This window comes from Polyodon spathula, chromosome 2, assembly GCF_017654505.1.
Source record: "Polyodon spathula isolate WHYD16114869_AA chromosome 2, ASM1765450v1, whole genome shotgun sequence".
NCBI lineage: Eukaryota > Metazoa > Chordata > Actinopteri > Acipenseriformes > Polyodontidae > Polyodon > Polyodon spathula.
In genome coordinates, this window is record NC_054535.1 from 69,449,068 (window position 1) to 69,465,734 (window position 16,667).

Sequence of the window (16,667 nt, forward strand, 5' to 3'; positions counted from 1 at the left end):
CTAGTGTGTTTCTGCATTTGTCAGTGTCCTTGAGCAGTATGCTACTGTTTCAACTGTCCTTCATGGCTTTGCAACAGGACCCCGCCTAGTCTGTAGCTACTTGCGTCTGCGCTGACTATTGTAGGATTGGTCCCATCATAGAAAGCTAGAATTGGTGCTTCTGAAATGAGCTTTTTCACCTTTGTGAAAGCTTGTTCCTGTGCTGAACTCCAATTCCATGAAGCACTTCTCTTTAGCAATTCGTTCAGGGGTCTTGCGGTGTCTGACAGGTTGGGTAGGTACCATGTCTAGGCAGTGTATCATACCTAGGATTTTTCTCAGTTCAATTGCATTCTTGGGTGGCTGTATCTCTGCTATAGCTTTCACCTTCATTGGATCTGGGCATATTCTGTGCTATTCCACACAGTGTCCTAGATAATGCATCTGTGATTGACACATCACACATTTCTCTTTGTTCAGTTTCAGACCTGCAGCCTCAGGTATTTGGAGTGCATTTGTCATGTCATGTCATTTGTCGTGTTCTTCTTCTGTGGTTACATTTATCAGGATCTTGTTGTCTGAAGAGTTCAGTCATCTCACGCTGAAAAATTTCTGGGGCACTTGTGATGCCAAATGGCAACCTGTGGAAAAAGTACCTGCCAAAGGGGGTTATAAATGTCATTAATTTGGCACCCTCTTTCTCCAGTGGAATCTTCCAGAAGCCACTCGCTGCATCTAATAGTGAAAATACACTAGCATTGGCTAACTTAGGGAGGATGTTTCCGAGATACTTCGCAAAGCTCACTGCTAGTCTCCTGTTCAGTCAGCTGTCCTTTAATCAGCTCAGACTGGCGTGTTAGCTGGATTGTTTTCTCTAAGGTTAATTCTGACATTAACTGTAACTTCTCAGACATGTCTTTATCTAATATTCCAATTACTAGTCTATCACATATATTTTCATTCTTCGCATTTTCAAATGCACACGTCTCTGCTAATTCACACGGGCTTCTAATATATTCTTCCATCATTTCACCCTGCTTTTGCACTCTGTGGTGAAAATGAGTTCTTTCGTGAATAATGTTATGCTTTGGCACAAAATATATGTCCATCTTCCCCATAACTGCATCATAGTCATTTGCAACATCAGCACTAGAAAAAGTGATCGTTTTAAAAATTTGCTCAGCGTCTTTGGCCCTAGCATACATAAGAGTGCACACCTGAACTTCTCTGGTTTCTTTGTTCAGCTTCGTTGCAGTCCGGCATTGGAGGATTCGCTGCTTCCATTCCGGCCATAGCTCCAGGTGGCTGAAGTCAAAGTTTTCGGGTGGATGAAATTTCGTCATTCCGCTTCACTTCTGACACTATGTAATGTTTTCTAACATCAACTGAGTCTTTAAATAAAGATTCCTTAGAAGGGTTACTGAAGTCTGTGTAACTTTATTTGAATTAGCTCAAAAGGAATAACTTGTCTGGGCCCACACACATACGTGTACACTCAAGTATATATCTATCCCCTGCGTCCACTCTCATATTGTGTTCCCCGATATCTTTACTCAGGCACTTCGGTTCTGAGCGGTGTTCAGTATTTAAATGACAGCTTGTCATCACACATACCACATGAATCAGGATGTGATGACTGACACGGTGTGATATTCCACACCCATACATACAGATAGTGGACAAAAAAATGGAAACACCAATGTAAAAAGTTGCTTAATAGGATGTTGGGCCACCACGTGCGGCCAGTATGCACTGTGGCATAGAGTCTACCAGCCTCTGGAATTCTGCAGGAGGGATGCGGCACTATTCTTTCACAAGAAAGTCAATCAACTCATGCCTGGTTGATGGAGGTGGAAAACGCTGTCTCAGGCGTCATTCCAGAATATCCCATAAATGCTCAATTGGGTTCAGATCTGGTGACTGAGAAGGCCACAACATATAGATAACATCAGTGTCATGCTCATCAAACCATGGGCGACCACACATGCTCTGTGGATGGGGGCATTGTCATCCTGGAAGACACCCCTCCCGGCAGGAAAGAAATGCTGCAACATGGGGTGAAGATGATCACTCAGTACCATTAAGTAGCGATTAGCATTAACCTTGTCTTCTAAGGGAATGAGTGCACCCAAACCATGCAGGAAAATCCACCACACAACATTACAGAACCACCAGAACCCTTCACTGTTGGAACCAAGCATTCAGGGCTATAGAGTTCTTTAGGTTGGTGCCACACGTGAACTTGTCCATTTGTCAAGAGCATGGTGAAGGATGATTCATCTGACCATATCACATTTCTCCACTGCCTGTGCTCTTTGCACCACTGGACTTGCAAACTTGCATTGCCAGGTGTGATGAGCGGTTTGTGCACTGCAACCCGACTATGGTATCCCACTCTGTGGCGTTCTGGGCAGACCGTTTTTGATGAAACTGGCTGCTCACGCCCCAGGTTGAAATTGGCAGTCAATTGATCCGCAGTTGCTTGCCTGTTTTGCCTTGCACTTTGAATTAATGCATGGATATCAGGATCCTGGAGTATGCACTTCCGTCCACTGTTGCTCTTTGCTGATGATGTCTTTTCCTCTGAGTTCCATGATGACATCACCTTAGACACCATTGCTCTTGAAACATCGGCAAGTTGAGCTGTTTTGGTCACTGAAGCTCCTGCCAAACGTGCCCCAACAATCACCTCTCTTTCAAAGTCACTGAGGTCTCCGCTTGCAGCCATGCTAGCCATAATTATAGGCAACCAGGCCTGTCCAGCATTTATATACATGACCCTATGCATGCTGGGATGTTATTTGCTTAATTAACTCATGAGCCACACCTGTGTGGAAGCTCTTTCTTTCAATATACTTGGTGCCCCTCATTTACCCAGGTGTTTCAATTTTTTTGTCCATTACCTGTACCACATGAATCGGGATGTGATGACTGACACGGTGTGATATTCCACAAATGAATTAAAATGAATAAAAGGCAATCAATAAATAGCTTGCAAGTGGATTGCAACATTTCAGTTTTCCCGGGACAGTCAATATGAATTCAATATGCTTTCCCGGGACACCAAAAGGTTGCATTTTTCTTTAACCCTTATCCTGGTTTTTAACCTCATGTTTCCACATCCCCCCGTATACATTACTACAGACAGCAGAATCTCATGGCAGTACTGTACATTCATCGGCACAACCACGATACAATATTACTGCAATGGACGCACAATATGAATTGGTTGTCAATACCAGCAGTGATATTTTCAGTGCTTCCTATTGGATGACTATATGATTTCTATCCACTTTTCACTTCTGGACAATGCTGTAATTCTCTCCTGTCCAGCTCTCCAAGCAGCCCTGCATGGTGGTATCCCGGTCCATTTTCTTCAATGAGCTCTCCATCATCTTCACTGAAAAACAAAAACCAACGCAAGACAACAGAGACCAGGCATGTACAGCTTTACTGTTTATTTATGTGTCAACCACTGGGTTAATAATTAATATGCAACTCATTATAATGTGCACGCATGCTATAAAATACCCCTACAATTCGGACAATTGTCAGACACAAGAATACGGAATTGTTTCAAAAGCCAACATGCCTAGTTTAACTGCTATAGCTGCATACACCATGTGAAAACCCCAAACTTTTCAACCAATACTCCGTTGTGAAACTTGTTCAAGGTAAGTACCCATAACAAAACATTTACTATCAATTTATAATCTACATTTACTAAAGTATTTATTAAATACAGTAATAAATAACTGTGGCAAGCTGGTGAGTGGATAGAGGCCCAGAGACAGTCTGCAGTTCAAAAAAATACTAGTTTTATTATAAATAAACAAAAATAAAGGTGCACAAGGGCAAAACAAAAAATCTTTAAACACAAATAGAAAAACAACAAAACTTACAAAAAAAAAAAAGGTTTCCAGGCTGGGCAATGCCTTCAAAACACACACACATACACACATACACACATACACACATACACACATACACACATACACACATACACACATACACACATACACACATACACACAACCTGCTTCCTCAACTCCCTCCTCCCAAATGAGAAGCAGAGGCCTCCTTTTATGTCAGGTGGCTGGGTGCTGATTGATCATTAATTAAACTAATCATCTAATCAACCCCAGCCACCTGAACACAATGAACCCAGGCAGGTAGGGGAATTTAACCCCATCCCTGCCAATTTCTAAAGGGCAGAGCTGTGCTCTGCCACAATGACACACTCATTTGCCTTGACTTACTGTAAAATTTCCGATCTTCAGAATAGTCCATGAAAAATAAAAACAGGCCTACACCGTACTATGGTTGGCTAATTTGTTCCGCTATACACATGCAACATGTCAAACACAGAAGCAGTATTTCATGCACAGGTCATAAACAAGTGAGATCTTGAAAAGAATGTGTAAATAAGAACGTTCCGTTGCGGTTACAGTCATGTCATTTTCATCGTGAGGAAAATATATCGCGCTAAATAGGGACTGCAAGTACATATGGGCTCGCAGGATATAAATTTCAGTTTTGTTTTTAATAGCACACAACCACAACTAGCAAACCTTCATTCAGCGGCTTTACCCCATTAATGACACGCTGAACAGGACCCCAAAATGAACTAGTGATATTGCCTGTTAATTGCCTAACGTGGTTATTATGGGACACCCTGCATATACAATTTAGAACATAACGAAAGAGAGGAGGCCATTCGTCAACTAGTCCAAGACCCAATGCTTTCTGCTCATGATGTAGCTTTAGCAGGAACTGCTAGGATTTTCAGAAGGGTTCATTTCAAATTCGTGCTAGTACTGTCTGTACCGAGTGTGTCCAGACCTGCTTGCTTCAGTTAAGTGGGTCAAGTTGGTTCATATGTTGATTATAGTTCACACATGACATACAGCATTCTGGGTGCTGCGGCAGAAGTATATAGCTCCCGTCAAACTCACTCTCAGTCCCCATTCCACTTCTCTACCAATAGACGTGTAACTATCTCTACTTACAGTTAACTGCGGCTGCCGAGGTGCGAATTCGGCAGCGATCCTCCAAAATGGTAAGCAATGTCACAACCCGTTCTGTTTGAATCTGGCAGGGAAAAATCAAATGCGTCTTCTATTTATCAGGAGTATAGTTCTTGGAGAGTTTCTATATTAGGTGATGTACCAGGGGAATATATATATATATATATATATATATATATATATATCATTACGACAACCGCTGGAATTATATATGCTGGTGCTCGTTAAGAATATAGGTACTGGTTTAACATGCATTTATAACATTTTAAAATGAGATAAAAAAAAAAAAAGTGTACTCAGTATATATACATATTGATGTGTACATAGTACTGTTTGAACTTGTGTGGCTTCTTGGGTGTTTTGACGGTTTGTTTTTATTTGTTTACCTGTAAATCTTCTCCTGCGTTTACCTAAAATAAAAATCCCTTCATGTTCCGTAGAGGGGGTGGAACAAATTGGAATTGCTTTACCCTCTATTTATAAATAGTGAGTCCTCGCCCTCTGTGCGCTTATTGGGCGTTGGATTCGGTGACAAGCTGGGGGTGCCCAGATGTCTAGTTTTGCAGCCTGTGTGACAAAGGTGAGAAAGATGTTTACGTTTTAGGCTTTTAGAGGTACGGTGTGTGCACCACATATGGTTTTACAAAAACAGGAAGAGGTTTTTTTTTAGTTCATAGTGAAAGAAGCACAGAAAGCTTTAAAAACAAACAAACAAACAAAAACTGAGGAAGCTTGTTTGCCACTGTGAGTCATGTAAACAAACTGGAAACCCAACAAAGTGTGCTTTCCGATGAATCAAAATACACACGCAGAAGGTGAAACTATGGAAGGTGTAAAAAATATTCACCTAGGGGTGCCTGTATTTTCTTTTTTCTTTGTTTTGTTTTGTGTAACTATAAGTATTCGGATATCACGGATGAGAAATCAATCTGTTAAAGTAAATGTAGCAGAAATTTTGAAATAACATTTTTCCATTCCTTTTATCTGCCATTATATAGGCTTTAGATGTGCAGTTTTGAAAGAAACATATGTTGTAGCACACATTCATTTTCATTTTAAAACATGAAGTCTGGTAACACACCAGGTTAAATAAATATTTAGTTTGTAAGCCTTGTGCTTCCTGGGTCTCTCTCATTCTAACAGAAATCATTTAGCACAGTTTGAGCAATCCAAACTACACAATAAGAGACATCCTGCATGCGACATATTAACTTATACAATTGGAAGTGAGATATTAGAAGTAAGACATAAGAAGTTAGACAGAAAATTTAACCCTCCTCTCTCCCTCCTTTACCTCCTCTCTCTCCTGCCTCCCAAAGCCAACTCCCTGTATTACGAGCTGTTGGAAAACAACATGTCCTTCATCAAGCAGAGCAAGGATAGCTGTGGCTTCCTCATCGACCTCATCAACTGCCCCGGACACATGGACTTCTCCTCCTAGGTGATGGCAGCCCTGAGAGTCACCGACAGAGACCTGGTGGTGGTGGACTGTGTGGAGGTAGGAGCAATCGACCCGGCTTCACTATGATTGGGGAGTGTCAGGTAAGAGCAATCAACCCGGCTTCACTATGACTGGGAAGAGTCAAGTAGAAGCAATCGACCCGGCTTCACTATGATTGGGGAGTGTCAGGTAAGAGCAATCAACCTGGCTTAACTATGACTGCTGTATGTCAGGTAGGAGCAATCGACCCAGCTTCACCATGACTGGGGTGTGTCAGATAGGAGCAATCGACCCGCTTCACTGTGACTGGGAAGTGTGAGGTAGGAGCAATCGACCCGCTTCTCTATGATTGGGGAGTGTCAGGTAGGAGCAATCGACCCGCTTCACTATGACTGTTGTGTGTCAGGTAGGAGCAATCAACCCGGCTTCACTATGACTGGGGAATGTCAAGTAGGAGCAATCAACTCGTTTCACTGTGACTGGGGAGTGTCAGATAGGAGCAATCGACCCGCTTCACTATTTCTGGGGTGTGTCATGCAGGAGCAGTCGACCTGGCTTCACTATGACTGAGGTGGCTCACCTGGTTGGCTGGGGAGGACCCACAAGGGGTGCTGTCTGGGGGAAAAAACAGCTGTGGTAATTCATCACATGTCAATTGTAGTGGTGAGGTGATTTCTGAATTCAGTATTACAAATCAGGCAGGAAACTGGGAGTATCTTGGCTGATGATTTCATTGGGAACGTTGCTTTGGTTCTGGCCTTCCAACAGGTTGGGGTGCAAAATCAACAGGGGCTGTTCCTCCTCACAGAGCTACAGTGGCCTCTACTGGTGAGGCACACTGTAAGGTAAAAGTGGACACCTTTAGAACTGGTCTGTGTCCTCCAGAGAGCTGGTAGCTCACCAACATGTACTATCACGCTTCCGGGGTGATTGGCTTTGTGAATAATACATTCTGAATTGGGAGAGAGAAACAGGAGGCACACTAATTGAAGTTCCATCAGATCTGGGGATGGGGTTCTCTGCTGGAGCTCCCAAATCTTTAGAGACTGCATTATTGACCCACTAAGGCTCCATGTGTGTGTGTGCAGACAGAGACAGTGCTGTGGTAGGCCATCGCTGAGCGGATCAATCCTGTTCTGATGATGAATAATATGGGCCGGGCCCTGCTGGAGCTGCACCTGGAGCCAGACATGCTTTTCCAGAAGTTCCAGCGGATCGTGGAGAATATGACGTCGTCAACTCCACCTTCGAGGAGGACGAGGCCGGGCCCATGGGCAACATCATGGTGAGAGAGACACATAGCACCACACACATCACCTCAATCTCATACTGTCCTTCTAGAGCACCACTCACTTTATCGTTCAATAAATAGTGCTAATTACTGGCTAGTTTCATAGACCGGTGGGATTACCGATTCCAAGTTTACTTAGGTACTGTAGTCCAATAGTAATGCTTTGAGACCTGCTGGATTTTATTTTCTAATATATAGTTAAGTAGGAATAGCTAAACAGTATACCTTGATTGTAATCCATTTTCATCCTTGTATAATCTGTCTGATAAAAGCCATCACATAAAAAGAACTGTCCGATACAAAGACATTTTTCCTACGGCTGTATCACATCAGTGTAAGGGTCTGCTATATATATATATATATATATATATATATATATATATATATATATATATATATATATATATATATATATATATATATACACACACACAATAATGAGATGTGAGTTGGTGCTGTTTGAACCCAGGTGGATTCTGTTGTTGGTACCATGGGGTTTGGGTCGGGGCTGCACGGCTGGGCCTTCACTCTGAAGCAGTTTGCTGAGATGTACTCTACGTGGTCAAGTTCACTGCCAAGGGAGACAAGGGGTCCCAGCTCCCACCCACAGACAGAGCCAAGAAAGTGAAGAACATGATGAATAAACTGTGGGGAGACAAGTATCAGAACACAGACTAAACACAACACAGTACCGCTACACATACTGAACACTGTACATATGTGAGCATTCACGACACACCACTCTGTACACACAGTATTCACAATGCTTTTCATTTCTTCAGGTACTTTGACCCAGCCGCTGGGAAATTCAGCAAGACCTCTACCAATGCAGAAGGCAAGAAGCTTCAGTCACCCGCAAGGGGAGCCCTATTCACAAAGCTGTGAGGGCTGCTTTAAGGGATGCATTTCACCAAGAGCACTGTCAAAAGCGTTCTTACAGGTTCAGCAGTGCTGTGCAAAATGAGAATAAACTGCTGCAAAAGGGTTCAGGACTGCAAAATTTAAAGCTAAAACAATCCTCAACAAAATTCCTTAAACAGTACTTAAAGTTTTGTGAATTGGTCCTGGTATTGCATTGATTCTTATATATTGTGTAGGTGTCAATCAGAGAGAAACCAAGCTTATTTACAATAATCTACAGTCTCAAAGCACCAGCTTCAAATTGTGGTAGCCCTTACTTTAAACAATACTTTTAACAGAACAAAACCTACATTTGCTTTACCAAAATACCAAAGTTCTCTTGATACCAGTGTCTGGGCTGCTCTGTGCTCTGCTCGTGTCTGTGTTATTGACACCAGTGTCTGTGCTGCTGTGTGCTCTGCTCAGTGTTATTGACAGCAGTGTCTTTGCTGCTCTGTGCTTTGCAGGCTGTGATCTGTCATGTCTGTGTTATTGACACCAGTGTCTGGGCTGCTCTGTGCACTGCTCGTGTCTGTGTTATTGACATCAGTGTCTGTGCTGCTCTGTGCTCTCCAGGCTGTGATCTGTCGTGTCTGTGTTATTGACACCAGTGTCTGTCCTGCTCTGTGCTCTGCTCATGTCTGTTATTGACAGCAGTGTCTGTGCTGCTCTGTGCTCTGCAGGCTGTGATGCGTCGCTGGCTTCCTGCTGGAGAGGCTCTTCTCCAGATGATCACCATCCACCTGCCCTCCCCAGTCACGGCTCAGAGGTACCGCTGTGAGCCGCTGTACGAGGGACCCGGGGACGACGAGGCTGCCATGGGTAAGAACAGCCTCTCCTATACCCCCTACCCCAACACTACACCCTCCACCCCTCCATCCCCTACTGTGAGCTGCTGTATGAGGGACCTTGGGATGATGAGGCTGCCATGGGTGAGAACAGCGTCCCATATACCCCCAGCCCACCCTCATGGCCCCTCTTTCGTTGAAGGTAAAACTATTAGTTAATCGGGAATATAGAGTACAATAGCACCATACTGAAAAAGAGTAATACATTTAGTCAAGTCTCTTTGAAATATCTTCATATAGCTTCATATAAATTAAAATATCTAAAAAAAGCAAGCAAAAACAAAACATAACAAAAAAACCCATTATTTAAACATTATTTAAAAAAAAGCAATGGGTAGCAGGTGAAGACATCACTAGAGTGAGCAAATGCAGAAGTGTTGATTTGATTGGGTTGCATGGGTTTTCAGCAAGTGAATGTGCTTTCAGTATCCTGGCTAGAGATAATTACAGTACAGATGATCACGCCCAGTCTTGCAGGCGTCCTGTGCTGATAAGACGCAGTAAGTACAGTTATGGGAGTAGCAGGTAGAATGTTATTGGGCATCTTCTTGGACAAAGCCTAATGAACTGTGCGTAGGTGTGAAGAACTGCGACTCCAAGGCCCCTCTCATGATTTATGTCTCAAAGATGGCCCCCACGACTGATAAGGGCTGCTTCTACGCCTTCTTGCGCGTCTTCTCTGGGATTGTCGCCACAGGAAGGAAGGTACGCATCATGGGCCCAAACTACACCCCTGGCAAAAAGGAGGACCTGTACCTGAAAGTGGACTGGAGAGGAGTGAGAGGGTGAGAGAGTGAGATAGTGGCAAAGGGTTAGAGAGGGGAGAGATCATGGAAAGGGGTTAGAGGGATGAGAGTGAGACAGTGGTGAAGAGAGAGTGGTGAGGTGTGAGAGTGGAGAGTAGTGAGTGATAGTGGAAATGGGTTAGAGGGGTGACAGAGTGAGATAGTGGAAAAGGGTTAGAGAGGGGTGAGAGAGTGAGATAGTGGAGGGGTAAGAGAGAGTGGAGAGTGGTAAGAGTGAGATAGTGGAGCGGGGTAAGAGGGGTGAGAGTGGAGAGGGGTGAGAATGGTAAGAGTAAGAGAGTGAGAGTGGAGAGGGGTAAGAGAGTGCAAGAGTAGAGGAGTGAGAGTGGAGAGGGGTGAGAGAGTGGAAAAGGGTGAGAATGTGGAGAGGGCCTTGCACTGAACCTGCAGTCCAATGCCACAGTCTTTATCTGCAAGATCAGTGGTCCTCAAAATCATGCCCTCGAAGCCAGGCCATTGTGCCCCCCCGGAAGCTGTTCTTAAATTATGGGTCGTGAACACATTTCTGGCAGGTCGTAGCGTGGATAAATAAAGCTTTAGCAGTCTGTTGACAGTGCTGCTTGCTTATGCTATGCTTGTATGTACGCGTCATTTTTTTCCTTGAATGGCTTTTGCGATACGATCAACCAGTTGAATAGATGCATTGTCTCTGCGGTAGTCCAATCATAAGTTAGCTAGGTGGGACATAAACTGTGTCTGTTTCAAGTGCAGGTACTAACTGTAGGTTTAACCAATAGGAGAGTCAAATATCTGCCAAGTTTTACGGAGATGTCCAATAATAACCAAGCAGAGGCCGTTCATGGTATTCTGCATGAAAATTAAAGGCAAGTGAGTAGCCAATGGGAAAGTAAAAGATCTGACAGCTGTCCAATCATTCGTGAGCAGAGGTGGGGTGTTAATATGCTGGGTAAGCACTGAATTTCGCCGACTGTTACTGAGAAAAATAATACATTTTAGTATGTAGAATTACATTTTTTATCTCTATTTTTTTATTTCACCAGACAATGGAAACACCTTAGTCGATTTAGTTACGAATCCACGTTTCCTGAATAATTGTACTGTTGATGAGCGATCTTTAAAACAGAGTAGTGTTAACAAATGTGTTAAATTGAAACAAAGCGAGACACTAGCTGCACTTTTTTATTTTAGTTTATTCACGATTATCTGTGTAAACATGTTATTTAAAAAATATTTGCATTGTATATTTTATGTAAATTATTTAAAGAATAAGCGCAGCACGGACAATTACTACCTGAGACTTGGCCTTATTAGAGTGCCTTCTTGCGACATTAATATATATCGCGAGAAGGCAGTGTTTAAGATAATAACCTATGCAATAGTCAGCGTGCCCGCAAACACCAAGTAAGAGCAATTTATGCCCGTGCCAACATTACTTTGAGGACCGCTGTGCTAGATCACAGACAACAGTTAAGTGCTCTGAGCCAAAGTCACTTAACAAAAGAACAGGTCAATTATCTGCGTTTATCTTATTGTAATATTTGTGTTGTGTGTACAAATATATTTAAAAATGTGTTATTTAAAGCAAGTTTCCAAATCCTTTGGCCCTTTTCTACTCAGAACCCAATTGGAACTTTCTTGTTGTGTGTACAAAAGCTTCCCATTCCTGTCCTCTCCAGGACTATTCTAATGATGGGGCACTACGTGGAGCCCATCGAGGACGTGCCCTGTGGTAACATCGTGGGTCTGGTGGGCGTGGATCAGTACCTGGTGAAGACCGTCACCATTCATGCAGGTGATGAAGTTCAGCGTGAGCCCTGTGGTGCGTGTGGCCGTGGAGGCGAAGAACCTGGCTGACCTGCCCAAATTAGAGGGGCTGAAGATTCCCGCCAAGTCAGACCCCCTAGTCCAGGTAAGGGGAGAGGAAAGGAGAGGGGGGGAGAAAACACCCCCATTGCAGTGCATCATTGAGAATCTGATCTCCTGTCTGTGTTGCAGTGCATCACTGAAGGGTCTGGTCTGTTGTTCTTTTGCATTATTGAGGGGTCTGATCTGTGTCTCTGTTGCATCATTGAGGGGCGTGGTCTGATCTGTCTCTGTTGCATCACTGAGGGGCCTGGTCTGTCTCTGTTGCTTCTATGAAGGGTCTGATCTCTCTCCTGTCTCTGTGTTGCAGTGCATCACTGAGGAGTCTGGGGAGCTTCCTCTGGAAATCTGTCTGAAGGATCTGGTGGAAGACCACGTCTGCATCCCACCGAAGGTGAGAGGAGTTGCTGTAGACGGTGCTACGGTAATTTATTCATACCCCCTTCCTTCACTGCATTTCTTGCAGTTCTTGTATAATGCGTGTTGGTGTAATACCCTTAAACGCTCAATCAGAAACAATAAGAAAATTAAAGTTTCCGCTGAAACACTTGCAAGCTTGAATATAGTTTTACCCCAATAGATAGAGTTCACATAAACAGTTTCAAAAGAAGTTATAATAGTTTTACCAAAGAGGATATGGAGGAGCCACGGTTGGCACTCTCCCTCTCTTTAAATGTGCCTGAACAGAAATCAGATGTGCTTTAGCACAAGTTATTGAGTGTATCACAATCTGGGGGTGTACAAGGGCTTGCTGTTCCATCTGCCTTGTAACTCAAGCATTATTACATGGTGTGCATGCTGTGAGTCTCAGTCTTTGTGGTCTTTGCTGTGCTGTGATGTGCAGTCTGTGCTCTGTGAAGAGAACATGCGTGCTGTGCGCTTCGATATCCAGGATGTAACTGCATGCTGATGCAATCCACCGTGGGGGCGGCCAGATCATCCCTACAGCCCGTAGAGTGTTGTATGCATCGGCGATCACAGCGCAGCCACGACTCATAGAGCCCATCTACCTAGTGGAGATACAGGTAGAGAGAGGCAAAGAGACACACACGTACCGCATCCATGACTCGGGTCCCATGGACCTGGTGGAGATACAGGAAGAGACACAGATTGACACACACACACACACACACACACACACACACTCCAAAAAATGCTTAAGTACTGGAGGCTGGGGCATTTGCTGCTCATTTTAAATTACTGTACAACGACCCTGCTCACTCCCAGCAATACCCTAGAAGCACATTCTCAACACCAGTCAGAAAGGCACGTGGGTTTTCTCCGCAGCGTCCGGAGCAGGCGGAGGGAGGGATCTACGGTGTGCTGAACAGGAAGCGCGGTCACGTGTTTGAGGAGTGTCAGGTTACAGGGACACCCATGTTCCTCTTCAAAGCGTACCTGCCTGTGAACCAGACTTTCGGTAAGCTCAGCATTTTCCACATGCCTGTATACCTGACTTTTTTTTTTTCTTTTTTTTTTTACGGGTTTCCGTACTTCAGGACCAACAGCACATATATCTGAAACAGAATGGTGTTTTGTTTAATGATTAAGCCAGAATAAAGGGAATGATACAAGGCAGTAGACCTACCTCCCACAACCCCCCCACACACACTTTTTTTTTTTTTTCCTAATGGCTGTAAGGTTGTATTGTAAGTTTAAAAGCTTATGTTTATTAACAATATGCGTTATTCCAGGGTGGTGTAATACAGTTTTCATGGGTATAACCTACAAACTAACGCACTGTTTTAATCAAGTAATAAACAGATTTGCAAGCAAATACTGAGAAAAAGGGGACAAATCAGACTACAAAGATCTGGTTTAGCTCGCTGAACTTGATCTAGTCCAATTGAGGATCCCACTGCCCTAACCAATTTACAGTACCAATTGGGAATAGTAACGGTACTAACATTAGTCCAAGCAAGGGGCTGGGATTCAGTTCATCCCCATTGGGTGCATCAAGCGGTCTTGGTGCACTGCAGTCGACTCGTAGCTTGTTGAATTCCATTTTGCTTCGTCTCCACTCAGGTTTCACAGCATTGAGGTCCAGAACTGGAGGCCAGGCCTTCCCACAGTGCATCTTCAACCACCGGCAGATCCTCCCTGGAGACCCCTTTGATCTCAAAAGCCAGCCCTGCCAGGTGGCAGCAGAGACCCGCAAGTGCAAGGGGCTGAAGGAGGGCATCCCTGCCCTCGACAACTTCCTCAAGAAGCTCTGAACACGCCTGCATCCGTCAACCGTCATGCACTTTAAAAAAATGGCACATCACAGGTAACATCTCTGCAAAAATACAGTTTATAGACATGTTCATTATTCCCAAATTACCTTTAAAAAAAAAAATAGAATAAAAAGACAATAAAACTGCTGGTTTTTACTGTTGTATTTTTCATTCATGAAAGTTATTTTAAATTCTGTGCAAGAATCTCCAAAACAAGTTACTGAAGATTTAGTTTGAATGTGAAAAATAAAATAAGGTGTCAGTGGTGGTCCTGTGTTTCTGTTTGTTCATTATTAAATGCTGAGCGTTTAATAATGAACCCCCCCCCCCATCCCATGCACTAAGCAAATGTTAGATCGACAACAAAATTAAACTAGTTGTCTAACGAGCCCTTACTGAAAATATCAGCTGGTATAAAAACAGAAACAATCCTGATCTATACCAAAACATAAAGAGCAGGAGTCAAGGAAGTAATTATTTTAAAGTTGGAATAAAAGAAGAAAACTACAGTGATCAGGACTGAGCTCTGTGGGGAATCATGGGCATTGCAACTTGACAGTTACTTGAGCACCACCCAAATTACTGTTCGGAACTATTCTGAACACTCCAACATCACATACAAATCAATGTGTTAATACATGTGGGATTTGTTTGAACTATGTAGCACTTAAATAATGAATCAGATATTTGAGAAAACTGCATGGCCTAGCAATCTAAAGCACTGTGGTCAACACTACAACACATGGGTACATACCAGTGGGGTTTTATTTGTACTATCAGAGCAATATTAATTACCATCAACCTCCGTCTGAAGTAAGCGGTAAGAGGAGATTGCCCATCTGGTTCACTGTGAAGGATTTCCAAAAATTAAATCTGGGGAGTGGCTATGCAGCTTAATCTGGATTTGCAGTATGTAAAGAAACAAGCTCCCCCCCTTGCAGGGGTCACTGAATCACTATGAGGCGATCCATCCCCAGACCATTATCAGCACAAGGGCCAATGCAATGCTGCCTGTCCCCAGCCAGGATCAGTACTAGTGCAAACAGGCTTTGAACCACACTCACCCTGCAGTCCTAGCCACAGTGCTTTTACTACTGTGGACCAGCCCACATAGTCTACACATAGCACAGCACATGTGATTTTAAATAAAAGTTTTATTTGTTATTATTATTGCTGTATGTAACCAAATCAAATCAAGAAATTGAAAAAAGTAGAACTTTTTTTTTTTTTTTTGATTTTAGAAAGTTTTTGAGATGCAGGTGAATACCACCTCAGGTGTGCCTCTGAAATCCACTTATTTGAATTTCAGCATTTGTACAGAAAACAATTATTATTAACTTATACATGACTAACACTGACATTTTAGGGTCTAGTGTGTACTTTCAATGTCCATTTTGTTTTTACTCAAAAGGCATAAATGCATTGATTTTTATATATTTATATATTTTATATTTATATATATATATATATATATATATATATATATATATATATATATATATATATATATATATATATATATATATATATATATATATATATATATATATACAGTGCCTTGAAAAAGTATTCAGCCCCCATCCCTTTTTTCACATTTAAGAGTCTCACAGCCTGGGATTTTGATGCATTAGATTGGGAATTTTTATTTGCGAGTCACACATTCTTCTTCAGTCCCCTCCCAAAAAGAAAGAAAATAGTAAACAATAAAATTAAAATTAAAAAACTGAAATATCATCATTTTTTAAGTATTCATCCGCCTGGGTCAATACTTGGTTGAACCACCTCTAGCAGCAGTCTTTTCGAATAAGTCTCTATTAACTTTGCAAACCGTGATGGAGCAATATTTGCCCATTCCTCCTTGCAAAATTGCTCAAGCTGTGTCAAGTTAGTTGGGGAACGGTGATGGACAGCAATTGTGAGGTCTTGCCACAGATTTTCAATGGGATTAAGGTCAAGACTCTGAATGGGCCACTCAAGGACATTATTTTCTTCCACTCCAGTGTTGCCCTGGCAGTGTGCTTTGGATCATTGTCCTGTTGAAAGACAAACTTCTGCAGTTTGAGTTTTCTGGCAGAGGGGCGCAGGTTTTTATCCAGGATTTCTCTGTATTGTGCGCCATTCATCCTCCCATCAATCCTGACAATACTGCCAGTCCCAGCTGCTGAAAAGCATCCCCATAACATGACGCTACCACCACCATACTTTACGGTGGGGATGGTGTTGCCAGGCTGGTGTGCAGTGTTTGATTTGCGCCAGACATATCGCTTATCGTTCAGGCCAAAAAGTTCCACTTTAGTCTCATCAGACCACAAGACGTTCTGCCACATAACTGCAGT

The 16,667-nt window shown here is 42.9% G+C and overlaps 1 pseudogene; it reads left to right on the top strand.

The window, feature by feature from the left end:
* Nucleotides 1–2,516: 2,516 nt before the first annotated feature.
* On the top strand, nucleotides 2,517–15,758 carry LOC121326897 (annotated as a pseudogene).
* Nucleotides 15,759–16,667: the final 909 nt, after the last annotated feature.